The sequence below is a fragment of the Protopterus annectens genome, chromosome 1.part2 (assembly GCF_019279795.1).
Source record: "Protopterus annectens isolate FY-2018-M chromosome 1.part2, PAN1.0, whole genome shotgun sequence".
Lineage (NCBI taxonomy): Eukaryota > Metazoa > Chordata > Ceratodontiformes > Protopteridae > Protopterus > Protopterus annectens.
Genome location: NC_056727.1, coordinates 415,596,311 through 415,615,934, shown reverse-complemented (window position 1 = coordinate 415,615,934; position 19,624 = coordinate 415,596,311).

Below are 19,624 nucleotides of genomic sequence, written 5' to 3'. Positions count from 1 at the left end.
ATATTTGCAATATACTGCTTACATTAGTAAATGAGCTATCGTGCAGCTATTAACACTTAAGCAGTCTAATGGGTTTGTGCAGTTTGGATTTTCTGAAGTTGATAATTCAGGGAATATGATAGTGGCTGTTGGGTTTGTGAATTCCTTCCACTACCTATCTCTCTCTCTCTCTGTATATATATGTATATATATATATATATATATATATATATATATATATATATATATATATATATATATATATATATAGTCTATATTAGATCACCGAATGCTTAAAAAAGCGAACAATGATTAATTGATACTATGTAAGTGAAAGCTTACAATTTCGAACTGTTAGAACAGCGATTTTTTTTCCTAGGGAAAAAAAAAATTGCTGTTCAAACAAAAAATAAATAAATAAAACACTTTAAAGATTACATTAAGTGGGGGGCTTCACCCCCCACACCCCCTACTTAAATATACCAACTCCGAGACCACACTACAGTACCGAAAATGGCAAAGTAACGAAGCGGCTAAGCAAATTCTTTCCCAGGGAAGAACCGCTTTGATATTTTGCTGTTTCAGGCTTTTGAGTTCAACCAAGATGCATTCAAAAGAATGAGTCTTCGGTCTTCTAATAGGGAACTATATATATATATATATATATATATATATATATATATATATATATATATAGATATATAGATATAAAACATTTCTGGAGATAAATTGTTTGTTAATGAAATACTTGGAAGCATCCAGTGTTAAAACAAGACAGCGCTTAGGGTATGGCACTTGAACGTCTTTGAGAAGTTTACAGGGGTGTAATTAAATGAAATTTGAAATGATGGTCTGTGAACTTAGGCCAGCAAATTAAGACTCTGTTGCCTATGTGCATCAAATCTTAGACATGAGACTTGAACGTTGTTTGAGCCTTACTCTAAATAGCAGGTTGTTTGATGTGCTCACTCCACTTGTTTTCCTTTGTGCTTGCACTACATAAACCTCTGCATAGCTCTGCAGTATGAGAAGAACTAAGCCAAGCAACCTCCATGGTATCCTAGCTTATTGCTGAACACCCTGAATCTGAATCAGGCAGTCTGCACTAAATGATATGAGTAACATTATAGCATTATGTATAAAAGCACAATATGTGTGGCCTTGAGGTGTTGATATACACGTCAACAAGCAGTGAGATGTTATACTTGATATGTGAGGTGTACACAAACTAGCCCACCGATCAGTCTGCATCTCTGTTGTGTGTATGATGTCTACAATGGAGAGCATGCCATGATATGGCAAGGGACTAGGTAATAGCACAGCATGTGTCAAAGTGCCACACATCTTGCCAGCCCTCATAGAAACACACACACATATGCACACAGATGCATTTGGATGCATGTTGAGTGGCCATGTGTGTCTGTGTGTGTAGATATATGTTTGTATGTGAATTTGTGCATATGTGTGCGCTAGCACGCGCCTGTGTGCTTGTGTGTGCCCGCGCATGTGTTTGTGTGTATGTGTGGTGTGTGTGTGTGTGTGTGTGTGTGTGTGTGTGTGTGTGTGTGTGTGTGTGTGTGTGTGTGTGTGTGTGTGTGTGTATGTTTGGGTCTGTATGTTATCTGTATGCACTTTACACAAGGATGGTTAAAAATTGGATCTTTGCTGCAGTTATAGCACTGAAGGATCTTGCTACAGTTACAGTTTGTGTTTTTTTTTTTTTGGCAGTGTCAGAAAGTCCTTTTTCCCCCTGTAGTTCCATCTTTGGGCTTGCCCAGGGCACCAGATGCCCTGCTGCTTATGACCTCTTCTCTTATTTTGCTTCTCCAAAATGCTTAATCAACTCCGTCTGTCATGCCCTTCTCTGTGAGGTTTTATATGGCCTTTTGGCCCAGCTTTATGGCATAGAAGATTAAACCCCTGACTTTTATCCACTTGACCAACATTTAATTAGCTGCTCAGATGCTGGAAGAGCTGATCAAAGGAAAGCAGGAATGAGTGACAAATGCTGGCTCCCATACTCAGTGGTGAGGGACTAGTAACCCAATGGTTATTTCACAAAATGCCATTGGAAGTTGAAGGTGAGACAGCCCTAACTCAAGACTTGGGCTTGACTTACCCTAATTATGGTGGCAGTCTTCATTCAAATGTGTGTGTGGGAGCACATTTTATATACATGTCATATCTAATTAATATATACAGAACCGTAGCTAATGCAAAACAGGGTATACATATTTCAGAGTACTGAAGGATGACATTAAAAGTATGAAATCAGGTAAGACTACAGGAGAAGATGGTGTCCCTGGGGAGTTTACAAAACAGTTGGCCAAATCTGGAAAAAAAGCTACAACAAAAGCATTTTACATGAGGCTGGATGAAAATGTGTATGTGTGTGCGTGTGTGTGTGTGTGTGTGTGTGTGTGTGTGTGTGTGTGTGTGTGTGTGTGTGTGTGTGTGTGTCTGTTTCACTTACTAAAGCAACAGTACTGGTTTACTTAAGGTGTACAATGACTGGTGGGGTCTGAATAATGTCAGGCCCACATATGTACTTAATGCAGCTGAGAGCATTTTAACAGGGATGCTAGATAAACATTTAGAGTTTGTGATTCCAAAACTAGCAGAAAGTGAACATATCTCTTATAGGCAGAACCGGTCAGGAAGACTGTGCAGCCCCAGCCCTGTAGCATGGAGGAATACACCCCTGGCTATGACCTAGATGGACAATGCTTGTTTAGTGCCATGAGTGGTAGAGGTACTGTGAAGGTGGTGTGGGAGTGAGTGTTCATCACTGGATCATTCATCCTGGAAGGTAGGAAGAGGCTCTGTTTACCACATGGGAGCACCTGCAAGAGTGCGGGTAGTCAAGTGAATCCATGCTATACAATGATGTGCCAAGCAGGTAGAGGGTTTGTATGTGTGCTAGAATACATGTCCTACCATGTGAGCAATCTTTGGAACTCACAACAGACTAATGATTAGGAGACTGGTTAGAGAGGAATTCACAAGACTGGTACACTGGCCCCTCTCTGACATCTACCTCTTACTTATTATAATAACAAATGGGCTGATGAATCCTATAGACAGGAAATGCATGGACCTCCGGGCTCTAAAGATGTCCAGTCAGGCCGGCTCTTGTCTGAAAGCAAAATGGAATGAGACAGTGGTGTGTGGAAAGAGGTAGGCAATGGACAAATACTGTGGTTTGGCAAAAAAAAAATGTATATGAAAAAAATGTATACAGTATGTTCTGGAACTGCAAGTTCCTGAAAGCACTCAGAGTGTGGGAGGTTAGTTCTCCAAAAGCCTTCCCCAGAGACTGGACATTTATTCCTCTTGGAATTAGATGATGCTTTAAGGGTGTTTAAGCAAAATCCGAGGGAAATGCTACTCAATGCTAGAAGTCTAAACCTCAAAATGCATTTACTCGAGTCACTCCTTAAAATGGAGAACATCGACATCTGTGCAGTGACAGAGACCTGGTTCAAGGCTTCAGAGAGCACTCCTGCATTACCAGGCTATAATTCATACCACACCTTTCGGCCACCTAACCTGGACCGAAACACTAAAGGTGGAGGCGTGTCCATATTCATTAAGGATATCCACACCTCCAGGCTAGTTGCTCAGCATAATGCATCCGAGATTATCCAAGTGCAACTAACTCTGGGCAAGACCACAATCCAAATTGTAACTTGCTACGTATTCCCCACCATGCCCCAGGATTCCCACTCCTCATTTCTTGATACACTGGAAAATATTAGGGTACAACCCAACACCCTAATAATGGACACTTTCAACTACCCCACCATTAACTGGGAAAACTACTCATGTACCAACTCTTTTGCTCAACATTTTCTGGAATTCATAAATTCCAATGCCTTGGATAAACTTATCCATACCCCCAGCAGGGGGAGCAATATCCTAGACCTGGTCATTGCCAACATGGGCGACCAGTGTTCCACACCAGAGGTCAATTCCTCATTGGTCAAATCTGACCACAAGCTAATCAGCCTAGACATCCACATCCTGCCCCCACCCCCCATTAGAGAAACAACCGTAAAAAATTTCTCCAAAGCCAAATTCATGCTTCTTAAGACAGAAGTGGCAAACTTCACAACACCCATGCAGATGGACAGTAGAGGTACGACTGCTGAATCATACATGAATGCACTTTATAAGCACTTAAACAAGTGCATGGATCGTGCTATCCCTAACAGAACCAAGATGCCATCCTCCAAAAAAAGGGAGCCACTCTGGTGGTCCCCTGCCATAAACAAACTCTACAACAGAAGAAAGAAACTGTTGCAAAAAAGAGTAAATTCCCATGACTGGAGGAACTCCCTGGTCAGCCTCAGTAAGAAGCTGAGATCCCTCATAAAATCCTCCAAAACTAGTTATGAAAACAAAATCACCACTGATTCTAAAGACAACCACAAAGCATTCTATAGCTATGTCAAGAATCTCAATGGCAACACTCAGATATGCTCTGAGTTACAGCACAATGGTAATAAATATACAGAACCAACTAATATTGTCAACATCCTGGCAGATAAGTTCAGTGCTAACTTTACCCCCCCCTCACCCCCTAAAGGGCCCATCTCTATACCGGAATAATGCAAAGTTCCTGAAATCATGGTTGCACAGGTAAAAACCACACTCTCCAAAGCCAAGAACACAGCATCCATGGGACCTAACAACATCCCAGGTTGCATTCTACATGAACTACAGAATGAGCTGGCACCCCACGTAAGCACCATGTTCAATCATAGCCTCACCTCAGGCTTTATGCCCACTGAATAGCATGCAGCAATGGTTATCGCACTCCACAAAGGGGAAGCCACCACGGACCCTGGAAACTATTGCCCAATTAGCCTAATGAGCCTGGTCTGCAAGGCAATGGAACATATCATCAAGGAACTTATAAACAAAGACATTGGTAATCTCCAAATTCTGCACCCCACTCAGTTCAGGTTTTCAAAAAGCAGATCATGTCTCCTAAACCTGAGTGACTTCTTTGAAGCAGTCACCAAAGCCATATACGAGGGTAAGGTGGTTCACGCAGTCTATCTGGATCTCGCCAAGGCTTTTGACGCCATCCCTCACTCTGGAATTATAGATAAAATCACTAAACTATGTATAAATCGCTATGTCCCGAGATAGGTTGCCAAATGACTCACTGACAGAACCCACACTGTGAAAGTAGCAGACTCCAAATCTGACTATAGACCAGTGACAAGTGGAGTACCACAGGGTTCAGTCCTGGGTCCCCTCCTGCTTGGTATGTACTTTTCTGAAGTACAGGCTAACACAGAAGGTCTTTGGCCAATGAAGTTTGCAGATGACTGCAAACTAGGAGCCATAATCGAAACTCCTAACGATGTGGACATTCTACAAAAGGGCCTCATGGAGACAGATGCCTGGTGTCAAAGCCATGGCTTCAAGCTCAATGCTAAAAAGTGCATTGTCATCCCCTTTGGTAAAAACTCTGTACCCACATAGGTGGTAGTCTTCTTAACACCAAAAGTGTGATAAGACACCTTGGGACACAGGTGGACAGTAGTCTCTCCTTTGATAATCACATCACCACAGTAGTCAGGAAATCCTTCTACATGGCACACCTCATCACAAAAGGTTTCTCATCCAGGAAAAAAGAGGTCATTGTTCCCCTCTACTCATCACTCATTAGACCCATTATAGAGTACAATGCCCCTTTTGGTATGTACCTATAAAGATATCTGCAACAACTGGAAAGGCCGCAGAAATATCTCACAAAGTGGATTACCAGCCTCAAACAGATGATCTATGCAGACCATCTCAAAAAACTACAGCTTTACTCCATCGCATATCGCCTACTCAGAGGTGATCTCTGCCTAACATACAAAGCTATGTCAAATCCAGAGCTGGACATGCTCCACTTAAAGAAATCCCAATCCCTCCGAGCTACACGCTCTAGGGACCTAAACCTTGTCACCACAATAAACAGAACATGCTGGAGGGATAGATTCCTGTCCCAGAGACTTCCCATACTCTGGAACAAACTACCTATTTATATCAAACAAAGCTCCTCATTAGCACTCTTCAAGAAAAATCTTGATGATTGGATGGGAAATAAGAAATTCACCCAGAGGATCACCTATGTGGCTCTGCTCCATAGGGGCACAGGAAATTAATTTTCTTGGGTGGCAAAAGCCAGGGTACCTTTTTGGCTAGGATTGTATAGGCCCTAGGGCCGATAGCCTAGTACCTACCTATTAACCTATGAACCTATAAGGGTGGAAACATTGTGTCATTCACCCAGTACTTTTGCTAGGAGGTCTTACAGCATTAGCTAGGAAAGTGAATAATGTTTTGTAAAGGAAAATTATTGGACAAGAAATTGAAAGGATTTATAAAAGGTTATAACACACTCAATAAAATAATCAGGGGAAAATAGATTGCAATAGATAAATAATTTAGACAGTTTCATTTCTTTGGCTAGTTACACTTAGCATTAATGTGGAGATGATAAAATTTGTAAAACTGAGGGGATGATGTTATGCTATCTCTTGTTTATTATCAAAGTTTCATGATTTCATATATGTTCAGAATCCTGGAATCCAGTGTTTGCATTTCTACCTTGTTAAATTTCCATGTACCCTAATTTACCTGTAGGATTGTGCGAGTATGCATATTTAATCTGTGTTTCTTAATTAAAAGCTATTTTGCCATTTCTTTAGAAAGCTGGTTTATTTTTCATCTTTTTTATTTAAATGTATGCATTATACCAAGGCTGTTTATTCATTTCATATTATTTTTTCCCAGTGTGTTCTGCTTTCTTTTCTGTTAGATCCTTCTTGAGCATGTTCCCCACTTTGTCTAAGGTGAATTTGCAGATGTCAAGTGGTATTATGCAGTGAACTATGAAAATGACTGGATTCCTGTTAAAATTAATTACTGTACATTATTTTGTGGAAATGTAATTCCATCTATACTTTGCAGAATGGTGTGTGTGTGTGTCTGTGTGTGCATGCGTGTGTATGTGTGCGTGCGTGTGTGTGCATGTGCGTATGTGTGTGTGTGTGTGTGTGCATGTATGTATGTGTGTGTGTGTGTGTGTGTGTGTGTGTGTGTGTGTGTGTGTGTGTGTGTGTGTGTGTGTGTGTGTGCATGTGCGTGCGTGTGTGTGTCTGTGTGTGTTAGTGTGTGTGTGTAGTGTGTATATACGCATGTGTGTATGCATGTGTGCATCCATGTGTGAGTTTGTGTGTGAATATATATATCTGTGTGTCTGTTAGTGCAAGTGTAGGATGCAATTTATTTATTTAATTATTTACTTTATTTGCTTGTCAGCTGGGTGTTTGATTTGATGACTTTTTGGTTTGATGACCTTTTTCATGCATTACCTTGGCACTTAACCTAAAGTAAATTAACAATGTGCATTCAAGAAAAATACCATGTTAAACTGTTCAGTGAAAATGGATATTGTATATTTTTAGGAATATATCTTATCAGATTAATTCTTTTTTAGACTTTAATGAATACAGTTACATATATAATTATGTGTTATTTGGCATAAAGTTAGACTATTCTCAAAATTATTATGTACACTCTCCAGTTTCAGATAAGAAGGCCGAGAAGCTATTACCAACTTTGTTTCTGGGAAGAATACCATGTATTAGCACTCAAAGAGGTTTTATGATAAGATAAACAATAGGGGAGAGGCAGGAAAAGAGTGTGCAACCCCAATCACAGCATTTGTTCATGGTTGTTGGAAGTAACTGCTTCTCTAGTATATTTGCAAATTTGGTTAATCAGTAAATGAATTACTTACTAAGGTACCTGCTCATTTGGTAACATGCACAGTAAAAACCATGAAACCTGACATAAGATACAAATATTAAAAAACAGACATATTGAGGTGGTATAACAGAGCTAGCTTAGAATATATACATATTTCTCAGGAATACATTATAGGTCTCTGAAAAAAAAGATGTGACTTAGGTGACATTTTAAAACCTTCCTATGATTGCCAGTTTTAAAGTTAGTAGATTCCACTGGTACTAGATGTAGAAAGAAAATGTCCCAAGGTTTGCAAACACGTCCTGGAAACTATTCAATAGCACACAGAAATCTGAATGAAGAGACTAAGCTTGTTATAGTACCAGCAACTCTTGAAGATGGAAAAGCCTGGACCATATAGGGCAGAAAAAAATATATTAGAACTTCATACGATGATTTGGGGTTTCATAGGTAGCCAATACAAATCCCACGGCATGAGTTAAATATGACAGTACTGAGATGGTCTGCACAGCAACCATGTTGTAGAATTCTACACTAACTACAATCAGTCAAATTCATACTCAGGTAGTGACAAATAAAGGAAAATGAAATAGATAACTCAAGATATCAGCAACACAATCCCAATGATAAGTCAAGATAAAGGCAACACAAGCCCAATGATAAGTCAAGATAAGGGCAACACAAGCCCAACAAAAAGTCAAGGTAAGGGCAACACAAGCCCAACGATAAGTCAAGATAAGGACAACACAAGTCTAATGATAAGTCAAGATAAGAACAACACAAGCCCAATGATAAGTCAAGATAAGGGCAACACAACCCCAACGATAAGTCAAGATAAGGGCAACACAAGCCCAATGATAAGTCAAGATAAGAGCAACACAAGCCCAATGATAAGTAAAGATAATGGCAACATAAGCCCAATGATAAATCAAGATAAGGGCAGCACAAGCCCAAAGATAAGTCAAGATAAGGGCAACACAAGCCAAACAATAAGTCAATATAAGGGCAACACAAGCCCAACGATAAGTCAAGATAAGGGCAACACAAGCCTAATGATAAGTCAAGATAAGGACAACACAAGCCCAATGATAAGTCAAGATAAGGACAACACAAGCCCAAAGATAAATCAAGAAAAGGGCAACACAAGCTCAATGATAAGTCAAGATAAGGGCAACACAAGCCCAGCGATAAGTCAAGATAAGGGCAACACAAGCCCAATGATAAGTCAAGATAAGGGCAACACAAGCCCAACGATAAGTCAAGATAAGGGCAACACAAGCCCAATGATAAGTCAAGATAAGGGCAACACAAGCCCAATGACTTTAAGTCATGTAACAGAAGAAACTATTTAATGTAGATGCTATTCCTCAGTATCAGTGGAGTTTAATTATTACTCAGTCCTGATAACTTAGCATTAGCAAATCATCAAGAATCAGACGAAGCCTAAGTACATTAAATACAAACTGCAGACCCAATTAAATCACCCCATTAAACCATCTCAGTGCAGAGGTTATGCATAAAGTATTAGAAGAATGCAGTTTAGCATGTTGGTAAAGGCTTCAGTCTTGGCTGAGTTGAGTCTCAAGTTTTCACATCATCCAATTGAGTATAGCATCCAAAATGTCCTGTAACAAAATCAGAGACATTACATAATGCTGAGGGAGGAATGGGTAAAGCTGAGCTTTGTCAGTATATCAGCGATACAGAAGATCATTCCCTGTAATGAGGTCATCAAGTGAAATTTCATATAAAATGAACAAGAGAAGCTTTAAAAAGGTATCATGCAAGACATGATATGACTGAAGGATAGATCTCAGAAGTTATTCTCTGCATTTATTTTACTTATGTGCTAGTTTGTTATTTGCTATTCAGTTAAAATGTATTGTCCTTACGCAATTTAATGTAGTGAGTTAGCCAGCATGATTTTAGGAGACGGAAGTTTACCAGAATATCCAAAGAAACCCACCATAAAAGTGGACAGAATTAACAAACACTATGCCAAGTGATAGACGTCAGAATGGAACCATGAACCCTGGGGTTGTGAGACAGACATTTTATGACTGAATCACTGTCTATCAATCCACAGAGAGTAAGAGAGAGAGAGAGAGAGACAGAGACCGAGACCGAGACAGAGACACAGGAATTAAACCAAAATATGAAAGGAGATGAGAGTCAACAGTAGAATATAAATCATTCATGGAAGGTATTTGTGGTCAGCTATATTAAAAGTTGAAGATTGAGTAGGTCCAAGATGGGGTACAACCTTTGATTCTATACCACAAGGATGGCATTAAAAGCCTTGCTAGGCACTCTCTTTGTGGTAACATTTACCAAAAAATACACAGATATTTGTCTGAAAGACTGAGGGATTTACATAAGGATTACAACTGTATATAAGTGACTTTCTCAATAACCGTACAAAGAAAGGAAAATTGCACATAGGATAGAAATTCTTCTGTACACCATGTTATTTAAAGGAATAGAGGCAAACTGACCTCTTTTGCAATCAATGGAAAAAAAAAACAAAGTCATTGACAATCCAAACAATAGCAGGAACAAATACATTGAAACATAAAATAACCGGTCTGATAGGAACAGAGTCCATTGTTTAAGTCATAAGATGAAAACTTGAAATCAGGTCCATAACTTCAGGATAGTCGATGAGATCAAATTCAACACAGCACATGCCAGAAATCTTATCAACTTAATTGAAACAAACTGGTTAGAAGAAATATGAGCCCTGACACTCTATATATAGACAGGCTTGTCTCCAAGGATGAGCCATGCTGTCCCTTTCAATGGAAGTAGCAGTGGAAGTGGTCAAACAGTCAGGGCTACACAGCATGTCAACCATGTGAAAAATTACAGCAAAAATCTGAAATGACAAAATAATGCCTATTTCCAAGAAATCTCTGACCAGTGCAAGCTGTAATAATTGTCAAACAGATATTTGCCATTCGCTCATAGTAAATGCTTCCAACTCCACTCTAATCTTCACCTTCCTTATGAAGACAGCAGAACTCAAAATCATATCTCATGCTAATCTACAAGGGCAAGACGTACACGAAGTGGAGCAAACAGGTCAAGAGCAATAGTGATGGTCCTGCTATAAACCACGGCAACCTGATGAACATCTCTTACTTTCTACTCACAGTGGAGTTTGCTGAGTCATAAGCTGATGAACATCTCTTACATTCTACTCACAGTGGAGTTTGCTGAGTCATACCCTGATGAACATCTCTTTATTCCTACTCACAGTGGAGTTTGCTGAGTCATAAGCTGATGAACATCTCTTACTTTCTACTCACAGTGGAGTTTGCTGAGTCATAACCTGATGAACATCTCTTACTTTCTACTCACAGTGGAGTTTGCTGAGTCATAAGCTGATGAACATCTCTTACTTTCTACTCACAGTGGAGTTTGCTGAGTCATAACCTGATGAACATCTCTTACTTTCTACTCACAGTGGAGTTTGCTGAGTCATAAGCTGATGAACATCTTTTACTTTCTACTCACAGTGGAGTTTGCTGAGTCATAACCTGATGAACATCTCTTACATTCTACTCACAGTGGAGTTTGCTGAGTCATAAGCTGATGAACATCTCTTACTTTCTACTCACAGTGGAGTTTACTGAGACATTGAGCTGATGCCACATTCATAAAGTTCACATATTCAGCATCAGGTGAAATTGAGGAAAGAGCAAGGCTAAGGTTAACTCAGCAGAGGTCATATCATGAGAATGTCTCTACCAGCAAGTCTAGGCAGAGTGCTCTTAAGTGAAACAAAATAGGTCCAGTGAGTGGTCTTTGTGATAAACAGTGGAGGTAATAACCAGAACAAAACTAAACCAATGCATAACAGAAACAAAATTGTAGGTGAAAGTTCCATAGCCCTCATAAACCCAGATGCAGAAATCTCCCAAAACTAATCTTGTTACATCAATCAACAGGGAGTCAAGTGAGAACTTAATGAGCGGGTTCATGTTGCCAGGTGGACAGTACATACGAAGGATCTTACAGTTTTCTCCCACTGCCATGACATGCTCAAAGAAAGGAGTTGTATCACAGGCAATGGGTAATGGCTCAATCACACAATAATTCATATCAATAACGATTTATTTTCAACTCAATCATTGGTGTCATTATGCCGATGACAATGAATAGTGGAGACCCTGACAGGTACTATAGCTGCCAAATATGGACTGAAGTTCTGGTCCGCCAAGATCTTTGTTGGGAATGCAAGGTAATCATAATGAACTAATACAGAAATGATTGCTGCTTTCTGTGGATCATAGTAACCTCAATGAGGCAAATGGTGCAGAGGACCTTGTTATCATGCATAGATTATATGCAGGAGTATACCATATTTGTTAAAGATGACCTGAACCCCTACATCTGAAAACAATTGCACTGGGGTATCACCAAAGCCTAGATTCCACAATCTGGATTAACTGCTTTGTTGGACCCACGTCACTCACCCACCTTGGCTGAAAAAAAACTGCACTTTCTTCAAGCAGTGACAACTAGTAGAAGAGACTAGACACAACAAATGGGCAAAAAGAGATAGATAAGAGGAGCTCGTTACCAATAGTCAGTTTCAACATACCCAAACAAAGACTAAGAAGATGAAAACATGGCAAATGAATAAAGAAGAACTGAGAAAAGTAGTACAAAATGTAATTAAAATAAAAAGTCCATGTAGGATAAATGAATGGACTACTACAATGTACTACCAAGCACTTGCAAACTGCAGTATCCCATATCAATGGTGGTTATAGAAGTCAAGAACATTTCAGACACTGTTTATGCTTGAGCAGTGGGTAACAAATAAAGGCAGGCATTTATTTTCTGTCAGGTAGCTCAGGTCATAAGCAAGGGCTGCTAGTTCTTTCTAGCACTCATTCAGAGACAACCAAATTGTACAGATTTGCCTATGTGGAACAATTTATGCGAGTTTGGAGACATTTGCTGAGGAGGATATACAAGACCAAGGACTCATTTTGGCCCCTAAAAACTGTATCATAACCTATCTGGATGGCTATTTACATTTGAGTGACTGATTTATTTTATACATACTTAACCTAGATTTTCTGTGATTTTTATTCTTTGCTTACTTGTATTTATTTATTTATGACTATGATATTTGCTTGGTGATAAGGCTTAAGTACTTTAATTTGTTAGAGGCTGTTGATCACTAATGCTACAGATGTTGTTCTCATATATCATTCCATTGTAATAGTACAATAATTATACGGGGTACAGAAGGAAAGAGGACAAATGCAATAATCAAAGAATAACAGACTTGGTAAGGCTGACTAAGAAACCAGTTCAGACTGCCATTTTGTATTTTATGTGTAACAGTGGTTATTCTTTCTATTCCTAGATCTTCATTACAATTCTCAGTAAATACAGTGGAAGATACAAAAGTAAGATTCATCAAACTACATCTGGTATAATCGGCATGGCGTGTTCCAGATATATCCCAGAGTACTGCTACCAGAAGGCATGTTGAATTTTAATGTTACAGAGCACAAAAATCAGCCACAGATTACTCCTTGATGAAATGATAAATGTGGAAAGTGAAAGAAGTCTGAGGGGGTACTAATGACATAGTTTGACAGACTCGTGCATTCAGTAGGTCACAGTAATAAAAGCAAGGCACCATCAGAAATATTGAAATATATGTTGAGGTAGTAAAACAACATAAAGAATAGTTACCTTTCTTTTATATTTGTTGCATAGATACATTTTTAAATTAAAGCTTATTTTGCAAGTCTGCAATTCAAAAAATAATACGTGAGTCATAATAATAGAGAGAGAGAACATGTAATTACAATAGACACAGTGTAATACTTACAGTAGTTAAGCAGAATAAAGCCATAATTACTTAGTTAAAATAAGTGTTTACAATGTTAACCACTAATAAGAAGAACAGGAAGATGACTACACAGTCCTGTGTAATGATAGCATTGATATCACTGACAAATTTTACAGAACTACGCAATTGTTTGCTCTGGATAATCATTTCATCAGTGAAACAGCTATGGTGTGTTGAGTATAGATCAAGTCACATTAAATATGTGATCAAGCAGATGGGAAGACAGGGATTGCTGTGGTCAGTGGAAGAGAGAATATAGACTGTAAAATGTTTATGAAAGGGGAGAATGCACTAATGTTTAGGAGTTGTTTTTTGTGTCAGCCTAACATACATTAGGTTTGCTAGATAACCAAAATTATGTAGCACTGACATGGTGGGATCTGATATTGATGGTAATATTATCAAAATAATACTGCATCTTGAACATATCAATGTTAGTGTATTGTATAGGTTCTGTTTTTTTAAAGAATGGAACCTAAGTCAGTGGTGCAGTAGGTTTCCCAATCACCTTTGGTGCAGAAAGCTGTGGGTTCTATTCCCACACCAGGTAGATCAATTGCTGATACTGCAGTGCAGTGTAAATGAGGTGCTGTAGTCCTGAGTATATCATCCTTCAGATGAGATGTTACACCAAGGCCCTATCTGTCTGAGTCAGTGGTAGTGTATCATCCTTCAGATGAGATGTTACACCAAGGCCCTATCTGCTTGAGACAGTTTTAGTGTATCATCCTTCAGGTGAGATGTTACACCAAGGCCCTATCTGCCTGAAGCAGTGGTAGTGTATCATCCTTCAGATGAGATGTTACACCAAGGCCCTATCTGCCTGAGTCAGTGGTAGTGTATCATCCTTCAGATGAGATGTTACATCAAGGCCCTATCTGCCTGAGGCAGTGGTAGTGTATCATCCTTCAGATGAGATGTTACACCAAGGCCCTATCTGCCTGAGTCAGTGATAGTATATCATCCTTCAGATGAGATGTTACATCAAGGCCCTATCTGTCTGAGTCAGTGGTAGTGTATCATCCTTCAGACAAGATGTTACACCAAGGCCCTATCTGCCTGAGTCAGTGGTAGTATATCATCCTTCAGACGAGATGTTACACCAAGGCCCTTTCTGCCTGAGTCAGTGGTAGTGTATCATCCTTCAGATGAGATGTTACACCAAGGCCCTATCTGCTTGAGACAGTGTTAGTGTATCATCCTTCAGGTGAGATGTTACACCAAGGCTCTATCTGCCTGAGTCAGTGGTAGTGTATCATCCTTCAGATGAGATGTTACACCAAGGCCCTATCTGTCTGAGTCAGTGGTAGTGTATCATCCTTCAGATGAGATGTTACACCAAGGCCCTATCTGCTTGAGACAGTGTTAGTGTATCATCCTTCAGGTGAGATGTTACACCAAGGCCCTATCTGCCTGAGGCAGTGGTAGTGTATCATCATGCAGATGAGATCTTACACCAAGGCCCTATCTGCCTGAGTCAGTGGTAGCTTGGGTGGATATAAAAGATTGCATGACACCTATCAAAAAGAGTAGGGGAAGCTCCCCCAATGCCCTAGCCAAATTTCTCTTAGTTGTATAAATATCACATTCTGTCTCCCTTTGAAAAGAGGCCATTAGCCTGGTGAGACTTATCTGGTTTACAAAGAATAAATTAATAAAAAATGTGCCCATATAACCTTTATAAACAGATATGATATGTAGCGACTATAACATACCAAAGAGAGGTGGCAGTGTGCTAGTCTTTTTTTCACCAAGAACTTGACATGATATATAATACATGGGTGCAATGGCACCACGACAATTAAGTTGTATCTTATGTGAGATTCTAGGCATTCAGACACATAGTATATAGTTGTATGATAATCTGGTGATGTAGTTATACTGCAGTTATCTGGAGTCGTAGTTTTACTATACTTATTTTTTTAATTTCTCCAAATCATTTGGGGTTCTAATACCATGACAGGAATGCATCTTATTCCTAAGTCAAAGTACGATTAATGTTCATGAAATTAGTATTGTTTCACTCTTTGATGTCAGCCAGTAGTGATCTTTGCAACAACCACAATGTGCCCAGCAATGACTCCTGCAATTCATACAGAGGTACATGTACTGGTAACATATTTAAATACGATAGTAGACTTTTTCTTATAAGACCCGTTGCTCCTACTGTTATTGGAACTATCTGGGTATCTTTCTTCCACATTGTTCTTGTTTCTTCCTGCAAATCCTGATATTTTATGACTTTGTGTCTGTCTGTACACAAGACAATGTAGTCACTGGGTGTGGCAATTTCGATCAATGCTACTTTTGCCTTCTTTTCCTGGACTACTATATCTGGTTTTCTAGCATCTGTCTTTTGAACTGTTGGTAATGGATGATCCCATGTGATGTAGAATTCTTCATTTTGTATGACTCTTTGTGGCTCATATTTCCAGTGTTTTTCAGCCACTTCAGTACAATAATGTTTGCACAATTCCCAGTGCAACAGTCTCGCCACATTATTATGCCTTTCTGTATACAATCTTTCTGCCATTAGTATGTTGCAACCAGCAACAAGGTGTGCAACTTTTTCCAATTCTGTTTTACAAAACCTACATTTGTCAGTTTCTCCCACATGTTCATTAGATTTTTTAAACCAATGTGTACGTAACCCACTATCTTGGGCCACCAATATTAACCTTTCATCTCTTGGTTTAAATTTGCCTCTCCTTAACCATTCCTGCATTTGTTCCTGACAACATGAGGTTCTTCCAAAAGTTTACTATACTTGCAACAATATTTATGCTTTTTCCACATTTCTTGCTTTCTCATCTGGTCCTTCACCTTATATTCTTTCTTTTGTTTTTTGGCATATTCAGTTGCTGCCTGATTTTTATCTACTTCTGGTTTGACTTCCATTACTGCTTGATGCCAATATGATTCTGCTAGCCTAAGCAGGGAAGTCATCTTAGATTTATTCTCCTCGTGTTTTAAAACTTTCACTCCATTTGTGTCTTGTGAGGTCAGCAGATATGTGTGGAGTCCCACAATTGCAGATCTATACATGCAATCAATTTCAAGGAGGCCCATTCCTCCTTCAAATCAGGGAATATATAATCTTGGTATCCACTAATTTTTATTTATTATTTTATTTTATTTGTTTTACATTTGGTTACCGGCAAAGTCCGACTGGACACAAATCCTTTTTTCAGTGGAGTCCTGGGGAGAAAAGCTCCCCATTTCACATGTATAAAAAGCAGCCATTTTTTTTCAGTTACAGAAATATTACTTTATACTGCTTACATCAAGCAAAACTAGGATGACAATGAAAAAAAAGCATTATATCAAATAAAGCTAGGACGATTTATACAGCTTACATCAAATAATACTAGGATGTCAACAGAAAAAACATTACATCAAACAGAAAAAAAAACATTACATCAAATGAAGCTAGGATGCCTGAGGGTAAGGGTGTTAAGAGAAGATGGAGTTAGACTAACCTGGGGAGTCACGTGATTTTTATAAATCATTTGGTGAACATGAAGCATCCTTCTTGTTTTCCTTTCTAATCTATCCAGCACATTTTGTGGTCAGTCAATCACTCCAAACCTGTAAGTTAGGACAGGAAGAGCAAATTGGTTTATAGCTTGGATTTTGTTACTAGATATCAACACTGTTTTCAGGATTAATTTAAGTCATTCAAAGTACTCCTTATTAAGTTTTGTTTGCATTTGTTCATGTTTTATTGTTGATCCTCCATTAATTCCCTAATATTTATACACTCCTTCTTGCTCGAGTTCTTTTATATCACATTCTTGTCCCAAATTAATGTTTTCTTGGTGCTGCAGTTTTTCTGCTTTAAAGGTTGCTTTTGCACATTTATCAAGACCAAATGACATTCTTATATCACCTGAAAAAGTTTTGACAACTTGCATTTGTGTTTTCAGTTCCTCATCTGATGAGATATACAGTTTCAAATCATCGATAATGAGAGGATGAGAAGTCTTTGCACTTTGTTGTTTTCTAGGAGACAAATTATAGTAATGACCTAAACTGTTAAGTACACAGCTTAATGGATTAAGGGCAAGGCAGAATAGCAGTGGTAACAGAGTCACCCTGGAATATTCCCCTTTGGATTTTTATCCCTGGAATAATAAGTTGTCCTTTATCATGGCTTAATTTCAAAGTGGTCTGCCACTGTCTCATGGTCACTGTAATGTATTCGATCAGTGTAGGGTGTATTTTATACATTTATAAGCACTCTTTTATCCATGAATGTGGGATACTATCAAATGCTTTTTTGCAGTCGATACATGCCATACTTAAATTCTTCCCCTTTTTACAGTTCTCCACTATGACTTTATTTAACAGCAAATGATCCTTTGTTCCATATGACTTCCTTTTATTGCCCTTTTGTTCTAGTGCTATAATTGAGTTTTCTTCTAAATGACTATAGACCCTGTTGGCATCAATTCCAATGTATAGTTTATATGTCATTGGAAGGCAAGTTATTGGTCTATAATTTTTAGGGTAGCTTGCAGGTTCACTCTTAAGAAGGAGCATTGTTTTTCCTGTTGTTAGCCAGGTTGGTGTCTGTTCAGGGCGTGCATATAAATAGTTCCTCTCATGGCTAAATCTTTGTGCAAAGATGTTAATACTTTTAACCAGAAGTTATGTATTGCATCTGGGCCTGGGGTTTTTGAATTTGAGGCTTTTCTTAACTTTGTTTCAATCTCTCTGGCTGTTAGTTCATCACATTTCATATTCTGTGCCTGTAAACTTCTTATTCTTTCTTTTACTTCTTCTATCCATTTAGCATTTTTGTTTTGTTCCACAGGACCTTCAAAGATACTTCTCAAAAATGTATCTATTTCTTCTTTTTTTGGTGGTCTTTCAATTCCTTTTACTTTCTTTCCCAATTGTCTATAAAATTTTTGGGGGTCATCAATAAATTGCTTATTTCATACATATCCTTTATACAGTATTTATCTTTGTATCTTCTAAGTTTTTCCACATGTGCTGAGATTTTTAGTTTGTTATTTGCGATAGTGCATGATAGATCTTGGTCTGTTCTAATACTGCGCATTGTTTTTATCACTTTTATCTTTCTTAGTATTTTATTGATCTGTTCCCTCTTCTATAGTCTTCTAACAGTGACACTTTTGTCTTAACTGCTTTATAGTTTTCTCTATTCAACATTTCCATGATGGCATTCAATTTCTCCCCTTTCTTTCCCTCACTACCCTGTGTTCTTGTGGTAGAACTTCATCAGTTATTAATTTAGCTGCACAGTAATATATACTGTTTACTTCTGTTATATCACTCAGATCTCTATGAATAGTCCTAATTGCTGTGTTCATTTGGTTTATCAAACTTCTGACTTTTGGGGTTTTACTAACCTTCTGCAGTCTATTTTTTTCATTGATCTTGATATATATGTCTTCTTCTTCTTCTTTCAGCTTTTCCCAGTTAGGGGTTGCCACAGCGGATCACCTGTCTGCTCATGATTGGCAGTAGAGCTTTGTGGTGTTGAGTTGCCAGCCCAGCATCCAGCCTTCCACGGAAGGCACACACATGCACGCACTCATGCCTAGGGCCAATTTAGAGTATCCAATCCACCTAGAGCATGTTGCTGGGATGTGCAAGGAAACCGGAGCACCCAGAGGAAACCCACGTGACCACAGGAAGGACATGCAGACTCTGCACAGAAGGCCCCCCAGCTGAGGATCAAGCAACTCTTCTCTTAGCTCATCTTCTACCAAACTGAGGGTACATTCCTTGTTTTCCATTTCCTGTGGGCATTCTATAGAAGGTTCTATAGCATCTTCCTGTGGCACATTCTCTTCAATTTCATCCTGTGCCATCCATTGCTCTGTCATATGGGAACTCACTGGCCTATCACTCCTCAACATTGATTGCATCAGAGTTTTCAGTTTATTGTTCCTCCGCTTGCTGTCTAGCTTCAAGTGAACATTTATACCAGTTTCTTGTGGAAAGCTCCAAATTATCTTC